Source organism: Abramis brama, assembly GCF_963993115.1.
Source record: "Abramis brama genome assembly, chromosome: 10".
NCBI classification, from domain to species: Eukaryota; Metazoa; Chordata; class Actinopteri; order Cypriniformes; family Leuciscidae; genus Abramis; species Abramis brama.
Genome location: NC_139972.1, coordinates 30,983,247 through 30,998,323, shown reverse-complemented (window position 1 = coordinate 30,998,323; position 15,077 = coordinate 30,983,247). Strand labels below are relative to the sequence as shown.

At 36.9% G+C, this 15,077-nt stretch overlaps 1 protein-coding gene, 1 long non-coding RNA gene and 1 pseudogene across 4 annotated transcripts in view; 1 reads left to right on the top strand and 2 right to left on the bottom strand.

The window, feature by feature from the left end:
* LOC311091490 (uncharacterized protein) overlaps positions 1-15,077 on the top strand; it is a 300,883-nt gene that overhangs the window by 79,137 nt on the left and 206,669 nt on the right. The gene's annotated exons all lie outside the window — the stretch shown is intronic.
* Positions 116-14,760, bottom strand: LOC311091500 (EF-hand domain-containing protein D1-like; annotated as a pseudogene). The gene is made up of 2 exons (XR_014609639.1): positions 14,430-14,760; positions 116-597 (listed from the first exon to the last, which is right to left on the bottom strand). The product of XR_014609639.1 is annotated as an EF-hand domain-containing protein D1-like (transcript).
* Positions 11,039-13,727, bottom strand: LOC311091501. Of its 2 annotated transcripts, XR_014608104.1 has the most exons (6): positions 13,341-13,727; positions 12,931-12,968; positions 12,224-12,380; positions 11,975-12,039; positions 11,714-11,810; positions 11,039-11,342 (listed from the first exon to the last, which is right to left on the bottom strand). It is a non-coding gene; the product is annotated as an uncharacterized lncRNA (long non-coding RNA). The 2 variants fall into 2 exon arrangements; XR_014608105.1 differs by lacking the exon at positions 12,931-12,968 and having other exon boundaries at positions 11,044-11,342.

The following is a 15,077-nucleotide window of genomic DNA, read 5'->3' as shown; positions in this document are numbered from 1 at the left end:
GAGCTGGCTCACTCCTTCATAGGCTTAGGTAATCAATATCTGCCATCCCAGAAAAGTTCAAGTGACTACAAAGAAGATGTGCATTCATTGACGTCTTTTCTTTAAAATTTGGATATTGAGACTTTATTTTCACGGTTTTTAAGCATTTCACAACCCACACACAAACAACTACAAATGAATAGGCCTGGTGCTAATTATTAATGTGTGCACAACTACCCATCTATTTGACAAATTCACAAATGTGTGTCACTACATTTAAACTAATAGCTACAATACAACTTATGTGTGCAAAATACAGAATAAAATGAATGTGCAGCATTTTGTACAAATAGAGACATAGTTGTTAATACAAAACCTCGATTTTGTATTAATATAGGTCATATAATGTAGGGATGATGATAGACTTAACAAAACTGTAACTATAGCTTGAAAAAGACACACATGCACACCTCTCTGTAGCTGAGTTTGCCGTCATAATCTTCATCCACCTCCTTGATCATGTTCTTCAACCCCAGATGAGTCTGTGGAGCTCCAAGTTTCTCCATCATCATCTTCAGCTCCATCAGATCAATGAAGCCGTCTTTACCCGAGTCAAATCTACACACAGATACATATACAAACAGCTTTGAAGGAGTAGTTCACCTGGAATTAAAGTTCTGTTATAAATGACACACATTTTCTACTGTTTTTCCATTTATGACGATGATATATCTCTCCATTATCGGGAAATGACAATGAGCATCATCAGTGAAACTACAATTTTGATCATAATTTAAACCTGCTACAGTATATGGCCTTATAAGACCTGTAATATAGGGCAAAAGTCACATGGACTGTTTTAATGGTTCTTTTTGTTGGAGAGTTTTGAAGAAAAGTTCTGGATTACAAGTTTAGAACAATTTTACCAGTAAAATGATTTATGTTACTGTTCAAAGGTTTGGGATCACTTTTTTTTTTAAGAATGAACAATAAGCAACTGTCAAAAATAACAGTTAAGATATTTATAATGTTACAAAAGATTTCTATTTCAGATAAATACTATTATTTTCTATTCACATTTGTCTAAAACACATTTATGCAGTTTCCACACAAATATAAAGCAGCACAACTGTTTTCAACATTGATAATGATCAGAAATGTTTCTTGAGCATCAGATCATCATATTAGAATGATTTCTGAAGGATCATGTGACACTGAAGACTGGAGTAATGATGCTGAAAATACAGCTTTGATCACAGGAATACATTACATTTAAAAAAAATACTCAAATAGAAACCAGTTATTTTAAAATCATAATAATATATCACAATATTACTGTTTTTTTCTGTATTTTTGAATAAATGCCACCTTGTTGAGCAGAAGAGACTTCAAAAAGATATTTTTGATATGTATTTCAAAAACCTGAAAAAATCTTATCAACCTCAAACTTTTGAACTTTTATCAATGCTAATTGCATTCTAGCATCATATGGATCATATCAAGCTTCTACTGACACTCAGAAGTGCCCGTTGACATGAAGATATCCAGCAGAACCGCAGGTGAAGAGTGACGGCAGAAACAGCAGGAAAAAGAGGATCTAACGGAGGAGAGTATTTATAGAGTCTCACCCAGCTGTTGCCACACCAACCAGCAGGATCGCATGTGTGTGTGAGAGAGAGAGAGAGAGAGAGAGAGAGAGAGAGAGAGAGAGAGAGAGAGAGAGAGAGAGAGAGAGAGAGAGAGAGAGAGAGAGAGAGAGAGAGAGAGAGAGAGAGAGAATAACACAGAGAAAGAGGAGGATGAGATTGGCATGTTGGTCCTGCCGCCTGCATGCCGGCCACATTCCAGGTCAACACCCCTCCCTGCGCTGAAGTGGCACGGGTGGAGAGGATCAAAAATATGCACAATTATACATAGAGATTATACATCACAGTTCAAAAGTTTGAGGATGGTCAGATTGTATTAATCTATCACACTGTGCTAATTCATAAGTAGGTGTGAGTTGTGTTTATGAATGTTAACTCTGCTGTTGCTTTTGACCCATTTTCCTCTTATACATGACATCTTTTTCATCTGCTGAAACTGGGCTGAGCTGATCTGAAGTGGGCCAGAGTACGCACTTCTGTGACTTAAACTGACACACCTTGCAGTCCTGACGTAACCTAGTCCTACGGGACACACACACTTAGTTATCATTGTTTTATACACTACACACTTTGGGTTGGTTTCCTTTAACACAATATAATCATCTCGACTGAACCTCACAGTTAATGATGTTTCTAGAGCACATTTCTAGAACTATTTTATATAATAAATCATCTCTCTGATCTTGTTGCCGTAAGGCTAAATTAACATTGGGATTCTCTAAAAAACAATCTATTAACATCTTTATGCGTGCATATTTCTGGCAAAACCATGATCTGGCAGCAGAGGTCGACACACAGAAACAAAGTCTTTGAGGTGAAACACATCCCAGGATTCTCCTCACATCAAACACTGGAGAGTTTTTGCTTGTTATTGTTGCACTAGCAGAGATCCGGTTCTGAATTTGATGTGATTAAACAAACAAAAATATCTAATAATTGGATGAAAATGAATTAAGGGATTTTTTTTTTTTTACTTTATCCATTTCACAACTCTGCATGAAACCAAAGAGAGCCTCTCTCATCATAGACTCCTCCAAACACACGCAAAAACAGACAAAGATGGCATTGTTGCTCATGGAGTGGGTTCCATGGGGACGCAGGGTTTGTGAGTGGACCCTTGTACTGAAATAATGAGGGAAACCAGGACAATGGCTGTTCAGAGAGAGGGACGCCACAGAAAAACATTATTTTGGCACAGTACGAGGATGCTCAGAGACAGAATTCTGGTCAATTTAATGTGGGTTTCAGAATGTTTATTTCTTGATATCTTACACTTACTATTCTTTCTTTCAAATAATACTCTATTATTTCACTTTTTTTATGTGTGTTTTTGCAATACAAATTCCCCTAAAGCTGCGAGGGAGAATTATTTTAACTAATGTTTAATATTCCATTCATAATTATTCTATTTTGTTAATTTTTTTCCTCCATATTGTTTCTGATTTTGATAACAATCGAATGGCTTAAATGTCATTAAACGATTGTTGGTCTTCAGATTCACTTATTTTTAGCACAGCAATTTGTGCCCTGCATAGATTATGTTTTATCCGTTTAATTTACACTAGTTTTTTTATTTTTTTTATTTCATATTAGGAATACAGTTTTTATGTCATTAAAGCACAGTGAATTGGAATATACATTTAATAAGATGATTTAGAAAATAACTAATAAAGAAAATTACACAAAAAAACAAGAATAATCAATAATGGATTTAATTTGAGTGATGCATCAACATTCCTTCTGCTCCAAGAACAATGATCCCAAATCTCTCTCTCTCTCTCTCTCACTTCCGGTGTGGGTGTTGAGTGCGTGAGTGGTGTATTGCGATTGCGGTGAGTGAAGGTGTTTTTCTGTGTCTAATATCTTTGTCTTTTCCGACTTTTTGTTTTTGTTTGTTTTGTGTTTAGTTTGTGGTAGTTTTTTGGTGTGGGTAGGGCCGCGTGCTACCGGTTTTTACCGGGGAAAGCATGACTACCCCAGCTACACAAGGTTTGTCTACACTCACGCGGCGTAATGCGGTGAAAGTGGCGTTGGCGGCGAGTGTAGAAGAGATTTGCTTAGCGATTGGCGAAGTTGTAGGACATGGATGCATTTTATCCGCATCGAGGATGAATAACGCTACTGTTATTTTTCTTAGTAATGTTGAAAAAGTGAATGAAGTAGTTGAGCGTGGAATTGTGATTGGTGGCGAATTTGTTACTGTTCTTCCCCTCTCACTACCGTCTAAAAGCCCTATTCGCACGGGATTAGTATTACCTAGGGACCTCCGGTAATTTGTAATAATCGCAGAGGTCGTCTGTGATTTTTATCCCGTGCGAATCTGCCATGTCTGTAAAAATGTCTGTAAAAATTCCCCCGAAAATTACCTACCGTATTTCGGCCAACACAGGGGTCCTCTGATAATACCAGTCCCGTGCGAATCCCCATGTCTGTGATTTGGGCTGTTTTTCTGTGAGCCTATCATTTCCTAAAGAACGTAATAACCATTATGGGCCGTTTAACAGTCCATTTTACGGCCGTTTAACAGTCCGTTTTTCTCCAATAAAAACTATGAAGTGCTGCAAAAGAAAAAAACAACTACTACTACGGACGTGATCCGGAAGCTTAACTCGACCGTTGTCATGGAAACGTCAAATTAAGTATTTTGGCGCAACATGGAAGCTCTTTTGGAAAGTTTGGACGCTTTGTGGTAGTGTAACTTCTGTATCGTGGAGCATTTCTTTCTCACACGGCCTCTAAAGACGTCCATCCTGTAAGTATCTCAAGAAATCAAAGTGTGAAAGAGTAAAAATGATATAAAATGAAATAAACCAAATAAAATGAATAGAAAAACAAGCCTATCGCGACGTTTCGGTATTTATAATACCTTCTTTCAGGCAGGCTTGTTGTAAATATGGACAAAGAATAAAAGAAAAAGAAGATATATATTTATACAATAATATGATATATATATAATATATTTCTCTAATAAATTGGTTTTAAATAAGTTATTTTTTTGAATTGCAATACTGCAGCGTGATCTTCGTTTCAGCACGTTCAGCTAGTGAAGTGTGAATGGGTGGGCGCACGCTGTAAAGTCCGTAAACTCGAGGGAATTACGAACATTTATTTGCCCGTGTGAATGAGCCACCAAAAACACAGACGTCAGGGGGTAATTTCCTAATTACAGAGGTCCAGGGGTAATACTAATCCCGTGCGAATAGGGCTTAAGAGGGTTACCATATCTAACGTCCCCCCCTTTCTCAGTGACGTGCTAATAACAGAAGCTTTATCACGCTATGGAAAATTGGTATCTCCAATAAAAAAAATCCCGATTAGCACGGGTTCTTCCCTTCTGAAACATATTGTGTCTTTCAGGAGATTTGCATATATGATAACTAAGGACGATGAAGAATTGGATCTTTCACTTAGTTTTAGAGCTGATGATTTTGATTACATCATTTTTGTAACAACTGCTAAAACGAAGTGTTTTGGTTGTGGGAAAGCAGGGCATCTGATTCGTAACTGCCCAGAAAAGAAAGTCACTGAGAAAGGGGACATGGTTTCCAATCCAAGCACGAGTAGAGATGCTGGTGTAGTTTCACTGAGTCCAGAGTTACAGGGTGACCAGCATAGTGGGACTGAAGTGGTTACTTGCAAGGAGATATCTGGAATAAAATCTGTTGTTGTGACGGGTATAGATTCAGAAAAGAAGGACAAAGTTGATATGGTATCTGTTGTAAAACATTCAAAACTTCCTGAAAAAGAAAAAGAAGGTGCTATTAGTGGAAATGATGTAACACAGGTTGTACAGAAAAGGAGTGGAATTGATTGTGTGGAATTGGAAATGGAGACAGGAATAGAAATGTTCAAAACACCTCAAAAAAGAAAAATGAGTGATAAGTCTCAAAGTAAAAAAGCGGTGAAGAAAGCTGACTTATGTGGTAGCGATGATAATGAAACCGAGAGTGAAGGTGAATCCTCAGATTCCAGTGTGGCGTTGTCTTTGAGTGATTTCTCTGTTCGTAACTATGATGCTGAAGAGATAAAATTATTCCTTAAGTCAACGAAGAACAGGAGAGGGGTGTGTGTACAAGATTATTTCCCTAATGTAACACAGTTTGCTGAGAAAACGAGGAATTTAATGGCTGAAGGATACTTCACCAATAAAGAAGTTTATCGTTTAAAAAAATTTGTGAGGAATGTAGAGAAACTTAAGAATGATGTTTAAGAAGTTAAGCTCATTTTCCACATTAATGAGTGTGTTTTTTTTGTGGCTGTTTTCTCTCCTCTTTGTCATGAGTGAAGTTCGTCTAGCAACCCTGAATGTAAATGGTGCTAGAGATATTAAGAAAAGAGGAATGTTAATTGAATTAATGAAACAAAAGAATCTTGATATTTTATTGCTACAAGAAACTCATAGTGACAGAGGGAATGCAACAGATTGGGAAAGAGAATTTGAGGGGTTAACAATTTTAAGTCATAACACTTCAATAAGTGCAGGAGTTGCAGTGTTATTTTCTAAGAATTTTAGTCCAATTTCTTACGTTGTTGATGAGGTTGTGAAAGGAAGACTACTAAAAATCAGAGCTGTCTATGAAAGTTATGTTTTGGTTTTTATCTGTATTTATGCTCCAACAGTCCCTGTGGAAAGATTGTTTTTCTTAGATTTATTATGTACGACTTTACAAAGTTGCTCAGAAGAGGAATATTTGTTTTTGGGGGGAGATTTTAATTGCACAGAAAATGTGATTGATAGGAACCATGTTGAACCCCATTTACCGTCTCAGAAACGTCTGATTCATTTCATTAAGAAGTTTGAACTATGTGATATTTGGAGACAATTAAATGGAAACGTGCGACAATATACATGGGTTCATATGAGGGAAAACATGGCATCTCTTGCCAGATTAGATAGATTGTATGGTTATACACATCAGCTTAATATTTTCAAAAGTTGCTCTATAATCCCAATAGGGTTTTCTGATCATAGCATGGTACAATGTAGTTTTATTTTAAATTCCATTAAACCTAGCAGCGCCTATTGGCATTTCAATATTTCTTTACTGAGTGATAGTTTTTTTAGAGACTCTTTTAAGTATTTTTGGCAGAATTATAGAAAATTAAAGACAAAGTTTAGATCAATACAGCAGTGGTGGGACATTGGTAAAGTTAAAATTAGACAGTTTTGTCAACAATATACTCGCAATGTCACTATAGAGGCTAAAAAATCTTTGGAAATTTTGGAGAATGAATTAAGTGAGTGTCAAAAAATAGCTGAATCAACTGGGGCAAGTAATCATTTCAAACTATTTTTCAAAAAGAAAGCTCAGTTAGCGGATCTGCTGGAATACAGAACACACGGCGCATTGGTCAGATCAAGATTTCAAAATATAAATCATATGGATGCACCGTCAAAATTCTTTTTCTGTTTAGAGAAAAAAAATGGACAGAAGAGATTGATTAAAGCCTTGCGGTCGGAAGATGGTCAAGTTTTGCTGAACCCCAATGACATTCGAAAGAGAGCAGTTGGTTTTTACAAAAATCTGTATAGAAGTGAGTATGAAACGGAGGGTGATGGGGACAGTACTTTCTTGAGCTCCCTACCAAAGATGTCAGAAGAGGGTAATGTGGCTCTTTCAGGTGTGCTAAGCCTGGGGGAGCTATATAAGGCCCTTCATGACATGGAATCGGGAAAAGCTCCTGGGATTGACGGCCTACCAGTTGACTTTTACAAGTCTTTCTGGGCCGAGTTGGGAGCGGACTTGTTACAAGTTCTGAGTGAGAGTCTGTCAGTAGGTATGTTGCCGTTGAGCTGCAGGAGGGCAGTGATAACGCTAATACCAAAAAAAGGAGATTTGACTGACATAAGGAATTGGCGCCCTGTATCACTTCTTTGTTGTGATTACAAACTGCTCTCTAAGGTATTGGCAAACAGACTGGCTGAAGTAATAAGGCAAGTAATACATCCAGACCAGTCCTACTGTATTCCTCGCAGATCCATTTTTGATAACATCTCTTTAGTTCGGGATGCTTTAGAGGTGTCAAAGTTGCTTGATTTGGATTTTGGATTGATCTCACTGGACCAAGAGAAGGCTTTTGATAGGATTGAGCACCCCTATTTGTGGAAAACTTTAGTAGCTTTCGGTTTTAAAAAAGATTTTATTATGATGGTCCAGGTACTCTATAGTGATATTGAAAGTGTTTTGAAGTTTAATGGCGGTTTATGTGCTCCATTTCAGGTTAAAAGAGGTGTAAGACAAGGGTGCTCTCTATCTGGAATGTTGTATGCCTTGGCCATTGAGCCTTTATTACAAAAAATAAGAGGAAAAATTGATGGATTACATTTGCCTAACTGTACAAAAAAGATATGTTTATCTGCTTATGCTGACGATGTTATGGTGTTTGTAAGTGGACAAAAGGATGTGCAAAGTTTATTTGATATAATTAATGATTTTACTCTTGTATCTTCTGCAAAGGTGAATTGGAAGAAATGTGAAACACTTTTAGTTGGTAGATGGAAAAATGGAAAACCAAAAATGCCTGAAGGTTTGGTCTGGGGTAAAGGTGGTTTAAAATATTTGGGAGTTTTTTTAGGTGATGACACGACTCAACAAAAGAATTGGGAAGGAGTTGTTGAAAAAATTAAAGGACGTTTGGAGAAATGGAAGTGGCTGCTCCCTAAAATGTCATATAGAGGACGCATTCTTGTCATCAACAACCTGGTCGCGTCTTCACTGTGGCATAAGCTGGCGTGTGTTGATCCTCCTCCCCAACTACTGATGAAAATACAAGCGATTGTAGACTTTTTTTGGGATAAATTGCACTGGATTCGACAGAGTGTTCTTTATTTGCCGAAAGAAGAAGGAGGACAAGGACTGATCCATTTACAGAGCAGAACTGCCGCTTTTCGTTTGCAGTTTCTGCAGAGACTTTTAGATGGTGCATCGGATGTCAGCTGGAGGGCAATGGCCCATATTGTTTTGCAAAATTTTGGAGGCTTCGGACTAGACAAACATCTGTTCCTACTAAACCCTTTAAAAATGGACTTGTCTGTTTTTCCACCTTTCTATAAGAGTCTTTTTAAAGTTTGGAGTTTGTTTCACATCCAGAAATCCGAAAATCCTTATTCACTTTACTGGCTTCTTGAGGAACCTTTAATTCTTGGGGCCCGGTTGGATGTAAATGAAAGTAACAGGTTTTTTAATTGTGGTTTTAAGTTGCAAGAATCAAAAGTGTTTATTTTTAGACAATTGTTGGACATTGCTGGAGAGAAATTGGACAATGCTGTAAAAGTAGCTGAATTTTTAGGCACTAGATCTATTCGACTAGTTGCTCTTTTTTTAGCTAAGTTAAAGTCAACCCTCACAACAGAGGAGAGTCTAATGGTAAAAGAATATTTTGCTAAAGTAACTATTCCTGATGAAAATGATTTTTTTCCTTGTTTGATGCTTTCACCAAAATTGGATGGTTTTAAGGGTTTTCCATTTAAAACTTGGGACTCGCAGTGGTTGGATGTATTATCTACTAAAGGAAAGATATTGTATGGAGCTTGTGTAATGGGTTTTAATAAGAATCATCTGGCAAGTAAAGCTGATACACCGTGGAGGATTTTTTTTGGCTTAAAGGAAAATGTAAAACCAGAATGGAGAGTTCTATATAAACCGCCATTATCAAAAAAGGTTGGGGATTTGCAGTGGAGAATTCTTCATGGTATTTTAGCTGTTAATTCTTTTGTTTCTATTTTAAATGTGGAAGTTAATGATGATTGTCCCTTTTGTTTGCAAAGAGAAACAATTTTTCATGCATTTGTACAATGTGCTAGATTGAAATCGTTGTTTGATTTTTTAGAAAAATGTTTTTGTGGTTTTAATGAATTGTTTACTGAAACTGTATTTATTTTGGGTTTTAAGTATAGTCAAAAAAAGAAATATATTTGTCAGTTACTGAATTTTATTATTGGTCAAGCAAAAATGGCAATATATATTAGTAGAAGGGATAAAGTTGAACAGAAACCTGGTCAAAACATCATTGAGACTTTTTTAACATTGGTGAAATCAAGAGTACTGATTGATTATAAGTTTTATAAAACTATGAATGATTTGTTTACTTTTGAGAAGATTTGGTGTTGTAAGGGAATTTTTTGTACAATTTTTGAAGATGAATTAATTTTTTTCCCTTAATTTTGGTTTTTGTGGTTAGCTTGTTGATTTGTGTATGATGATTGAATAAAGTTCTTTTTCAAATTCAATTCTCTCTCTCTCTCTCTCTCTCTCTCTCTCTCTCTCTCTCTCTCTCTCACTCACTCACTCACTCACTCACTCACTCACACACACACATGGAGTACTTTCCATAAGATCATCTCTCAATGCAAATCAAACCAGCTATTAGGCTAACTGAAATAAAACCATGCCAATCTCTAGGTATGGTGAAGGCTATGTGATGATGTGGGGCTATTTTAATTCCAGAGGCCAAGGGAACTTTATCAGGATACATAGTATCCTGGATCCATGAAGTAACTGGCCTTTAAAAATAAAAAATCTGCCTGCCTCTATGGGAATTTAACATAGCGGTGTCCAAACTTATGCACCCTGTATTTTAAGGAAGAACATTTATTTATTTACGATACATTATTCATTCACAAAGAAAATTGGTGTCCTTAAAGGTTGGATTTTTTCCTCATTTTTTAAATTAAGGCATTAAGTTCAATTTCCAAAAGATTATTTTTTTATTCCTCTTTTTAGTCAACTTTAGCATGTGTGTCTAAACGTATGCATAGCACTGTATATATATATATAATTTTTTTATTTTTTATTTTTTTTACATAGTGCCCCTTTCTTACATTTGAGCCTCAAAATGTATGTCTCAAAATGTCCATTTCTATCCACAAAACTTCCCAGCTGGCATTTTAACGTAGAGTCAGCGTTGAATTAACGTCAGGTGTCAGTGTTGGATAACCGTTGGATTTTGTTTAGATTTTGCAAATCTAATCAACGTTGAAATAGCAACGTCATTCCAACGTCAATCTAATCAACGTTGAAATAGCAATGTCATTCCAATGTCAATCTAATCAACGTTGAAATAGCAACGTCATTCCAACGTCACGTTTCTCAACATAGGTGATTTCGCCAACATTGAATCAATATTGATTTTGCAAATCCAATCAACGTTGAAATAGCAACGTCATTCCAACGTCATGTTTTTCAACATAGGTGAATTTGCCAACATTGAATCAATATTGATTTTGGTTTAGATTTTGCAAATCCAATCAACGTTGAAATTTCAACGTCACTATAAAGTCCTGCTTTTCAACAGTTTATTTTGTTAAACTGTTTTCACTAAAGTATTGATCTGTTCAACAATAACACCAAACACCTTGAAATGGATACATAAACACTAAGTTTGCGGACACACAGTCAGCTAGGAAGAAGCCAATTGGTCAAAGCAAGACCAGGAAGAAGATTAATAAAGACATTTCACTGACGTAAGAAATGTGCTTTATTGCATGGCTGCAAGTGTGCCAACATTTCACACAACATCATTTTACACGTGTCGAACTTTAACCTTTAGAAAAACGGCCCAAACATTGGGCAACATTGAACACGGCTGGTTAAATCTTCCCTTCTTGTTACTTCTTTCTGCCACCGCCACCTATTCTCTCTGGTGCATATTTCAAGTATTTGGCCATGTATTCGTCTACTTTTGTTGTAGTTGTATCAAATGAGCTCAAGACAGCGTCTGATGACGGGGGAAAAAACAGATCATTATTACCAAACGTTAACCTCTCAAATTAAAATATTTTGCAAATATCAACTTCTGTGGAATTGCCAATGTTTCAAGTATATAAATTAGTATTTATCAATGTGCAAGGTCATTGATAATCATGTGCTTGGGCAAGCAACAAAAGGCAGTTGGTAGGAACCAGTGCTGCTGGTAGAGAAGTTAGTCTAGACTAGCCCAGAATGGAGTATTATATATAATATTAGAGCATGCTCTGTAGAGTCCTCCAACTAAAATGATTTCTTCATTTCTTATTAATTATTATTCTGCTTACTATATTCAATTATTTAAAACATTGTTACAAAACTACTATGTTAAAGCAAACTCACCACAGATTATCTTGTAGAGACTGGTCTTCATGAACCCGCAACCTTCCCACTTCTTCCTCTGAGGCTCATTATGGCCATCATTTTATTTGTCATAGTTCTGCCATGGTAAAACAGATTTATATTAGAATATTATATTGCAATCAAGTTCATTATGAAAATGTAGCAGAGAGTGAGTAAGTGGGTGTGTGGGGGGAGTGCATGACAGTATATGACAGGGAACATCACTGTAAACTAATGCAAAAAAGGAACAAAGTTACTTACGCAGCCATTGACTTCTTCACATGGTCTGCAGCATCAACGCCTCCCAACGTCTTCAGATGTTTACTCTGAAAAGAACAAGAAACAAGAAATTAAAAATATAACCAGAAAAAGTGGTCAGTAGAGTCCAGACCTCCACAAAGCAGGCACATGATGAGAACGAGGAGTTTGTAGTGGTCACCATAGTGAACAAGCCAATTGTCATAATGAAACTTTGCCAGCACTTTACAAGATTAATTATTTAAAACTTACCAGTTCTGCTCCCTCATTCTTGTCCTCCAAGCGATTCTCTAAAGCTCTTCTTCAGTGTTTGCCGGCTTCACTTCATAACTTGTTCCAGCAGATGAGGTGGCAACGTGAATTGTATCCTTGATTTCGACAAGGAGCTGAAGAACTCTCTTCTGGAATTCTAGCCAAAAAAAGAAGCGATTGATTATTATTTTTATAATGTATTGAGTACGCTCTACACCACAAAATCCAAGTTTTTTCATTTGCCCAATAAAAATGCACTGCAAAAACTCAAAATATTAACAAGAATATTTATGATATTTCTAGTCAAATGTCTATTTTCTATTCAAAAAAAATCTCATACACTTAAAATAAGACACCTAAAAAATAACTTGTATTTAGACAATTTTCACTAAAAAATTGTCACTAGACTCCACCAATGCGTGTAATTGTGCATTTTGTCGTCTCCATTTTTTGTGATACATCTGGGAGTGTAAAATATAAAAACTAAATATTTTTAAGCCTAAATTTTTTATAAAGAAAATCATTCAATTTGAAAATAAGTCATAAAAACATTCAATCAAATGAGGGCTGTGCTCATCATTTTTTAAATAATATCTTCCACATCAACTTGTATTTAAATTTTACAAAAATGTAAATGATTTTTGTTTTAAGGGTTAAATTACTTCAGATTCAAATAGATGGTTGGGTTAGGTATGGGGACAACTCACCGTTGAAGGAGACTTTAAAGTCGTGTTCTTCCAAATCTCTGGAAAAGAGAAGGAAGAAGAATTTGAAATCTCAACCTTATTTTTAAAGTTTGTGGATGGAAAGTGTGTGAATGTGCCGCGTTCGACCAACAGAGACATCCCTAACACTAGCGCGCACACACTCCCTAGCACACAACGGCGGTTCGCGGTTAAACTAGTCTGCACGCACGCACGCGCGCACACACACACACACACACAGATAATGGCGGTTAGCTAGCACACAACGGCGGTTCGCGGTTAAACTAGTCTCTGCCCATACACACAATATTAATTAACACAATACGTATTAATATACGGCCCAGAGTCAGGCACACACACATTTATTTAGGAATTTTCTAGTTATAAAATGTGACTTCAAAAACTTTGCTTACCGTTTGAGCTGTTACCCCCAAATTCACTCCGAACCGGTCCAGGTCAGAATCTGCCTGACGATGACGACACAGACCCACTTCGCGCATGCGCAATCGGGTGTTGTCTGGAACCGTCAGAGCCAATAGAATCACATTTGTGTGATGGACAACCGCCGTCCTCCAATCAAGCTCTTGTATTGAACGATATTCAATTTCAAAATGATCAATCAGACTGGAGTTGCTCTCAAAGTACGCCGGGAGATGTAGAAAGCGTCTCAATTATATATTGGCTGATGTGTATTTATTTTTATTTTATTTATTTTTTTATTCCTTATGAAAACGTGAATTGTATCTTAATGATTTTTGTATTACAAGATCAATTTCTTTTTTCGGCAAATTGTAACAAATGTGTTATGCAATAAAAAAATAAAAATAAAATAAAATAAAAAAAGATGTAACATTAGAAAGCGCTTTTATCACGACTCAACAAACGTTTAATTCAGAGTTGATCTTTCAACGTTGTATCATTATTCATGTATCAACCCTTTTAACAGTTAATTAATCAGCATTGTTTGGATGTTGGAACGTTATATTTCTACTGATATATTTCAACAAAATGTTTAAAAGTCATGGTTGTAAAAATAATGTTGATTTGACGTACAACTCAAATTTTATTTATATTTCTATGTTGAATCCATAGTGAGTTAACAACACCATTTCAACCATTTGGTGTTCAACGTTGTTTTGACGTTGAATTAATGTTTTTTCATAAACTGACATTATTTCAACCACATTTAAACGTTTAAGGTCAGTCGAATGCCAGCTGGGTTGCCAGAAGTCATGGTTTAAGGGGTTATTAAAAAAAAAAATCTTCCGGGGGTGCATGCCCCCGGACCCCCCGCGAGCGGCTGGGTAACAACCTCCGGCACGTAACAGCACCGCTGCTGGAAAAATTTATAGGGGAAACACTGCACACACACACACACACAAACTTCACTCTTGTTATAATAATGCTCACTACACCCATAACTTGATTAACCTGAAGAAATCTTAATTTAGATAAATATATTTAATAACGGTTGAGCTTTGATGAAGTGACTATGAACTGACCTCTTGAACATTTTCTCCATGTCTTTGATCTGTTTGCGGGAGAACTCTTTAAACTCGGTGTAGGGGTTGAAGACCTTCATCTACTTGGGTTTCGTCGTGCCGTCATGGATGTCCAGCCTGCGGTTGAGTTTCTCCGTCAGTTCAGAGGTGGCGTCGCCGTTCACGGCAGCGGGAGCGGGTCTCTCCTTCTCCTCGTCCGCTCCTGTGTGCACCGGTGACTCGGGTTTGGTGTCCAGCCTGCGCTGCAGCTTCAGTGCGAGCTCCTCGGATGACATTGCGGACTGTGAATGTGATGCTCTGCCTCGCACGATCAGCTGAACTGAACACTAGTCTCGAGGTGGGAGAGAGGCGGGGCTGCGGAGTCTCTTTAACGTGATCTTTCAAGTCCAATGGGAATAGTGTAAAAAGTGACGCTATAAGAGTCTGATAATAGAGCTCTGATGGCATTATGTTGCCTTTTTACACAATAGACTGTAGATATTGAGGTTCTAATATGAGGTTCAAGTAAGCTTAACTTCCCTTAACTTTTCCCATTCATTCTCTATGGTAGTGCTTAACACTACGGATGCAATATACTTTTGGCCACATGTAGACTTCCTGGCGCTGTTTCGCTTTTCGAGGCGGGGAATTTAAAGAAGCGTAGTGTCA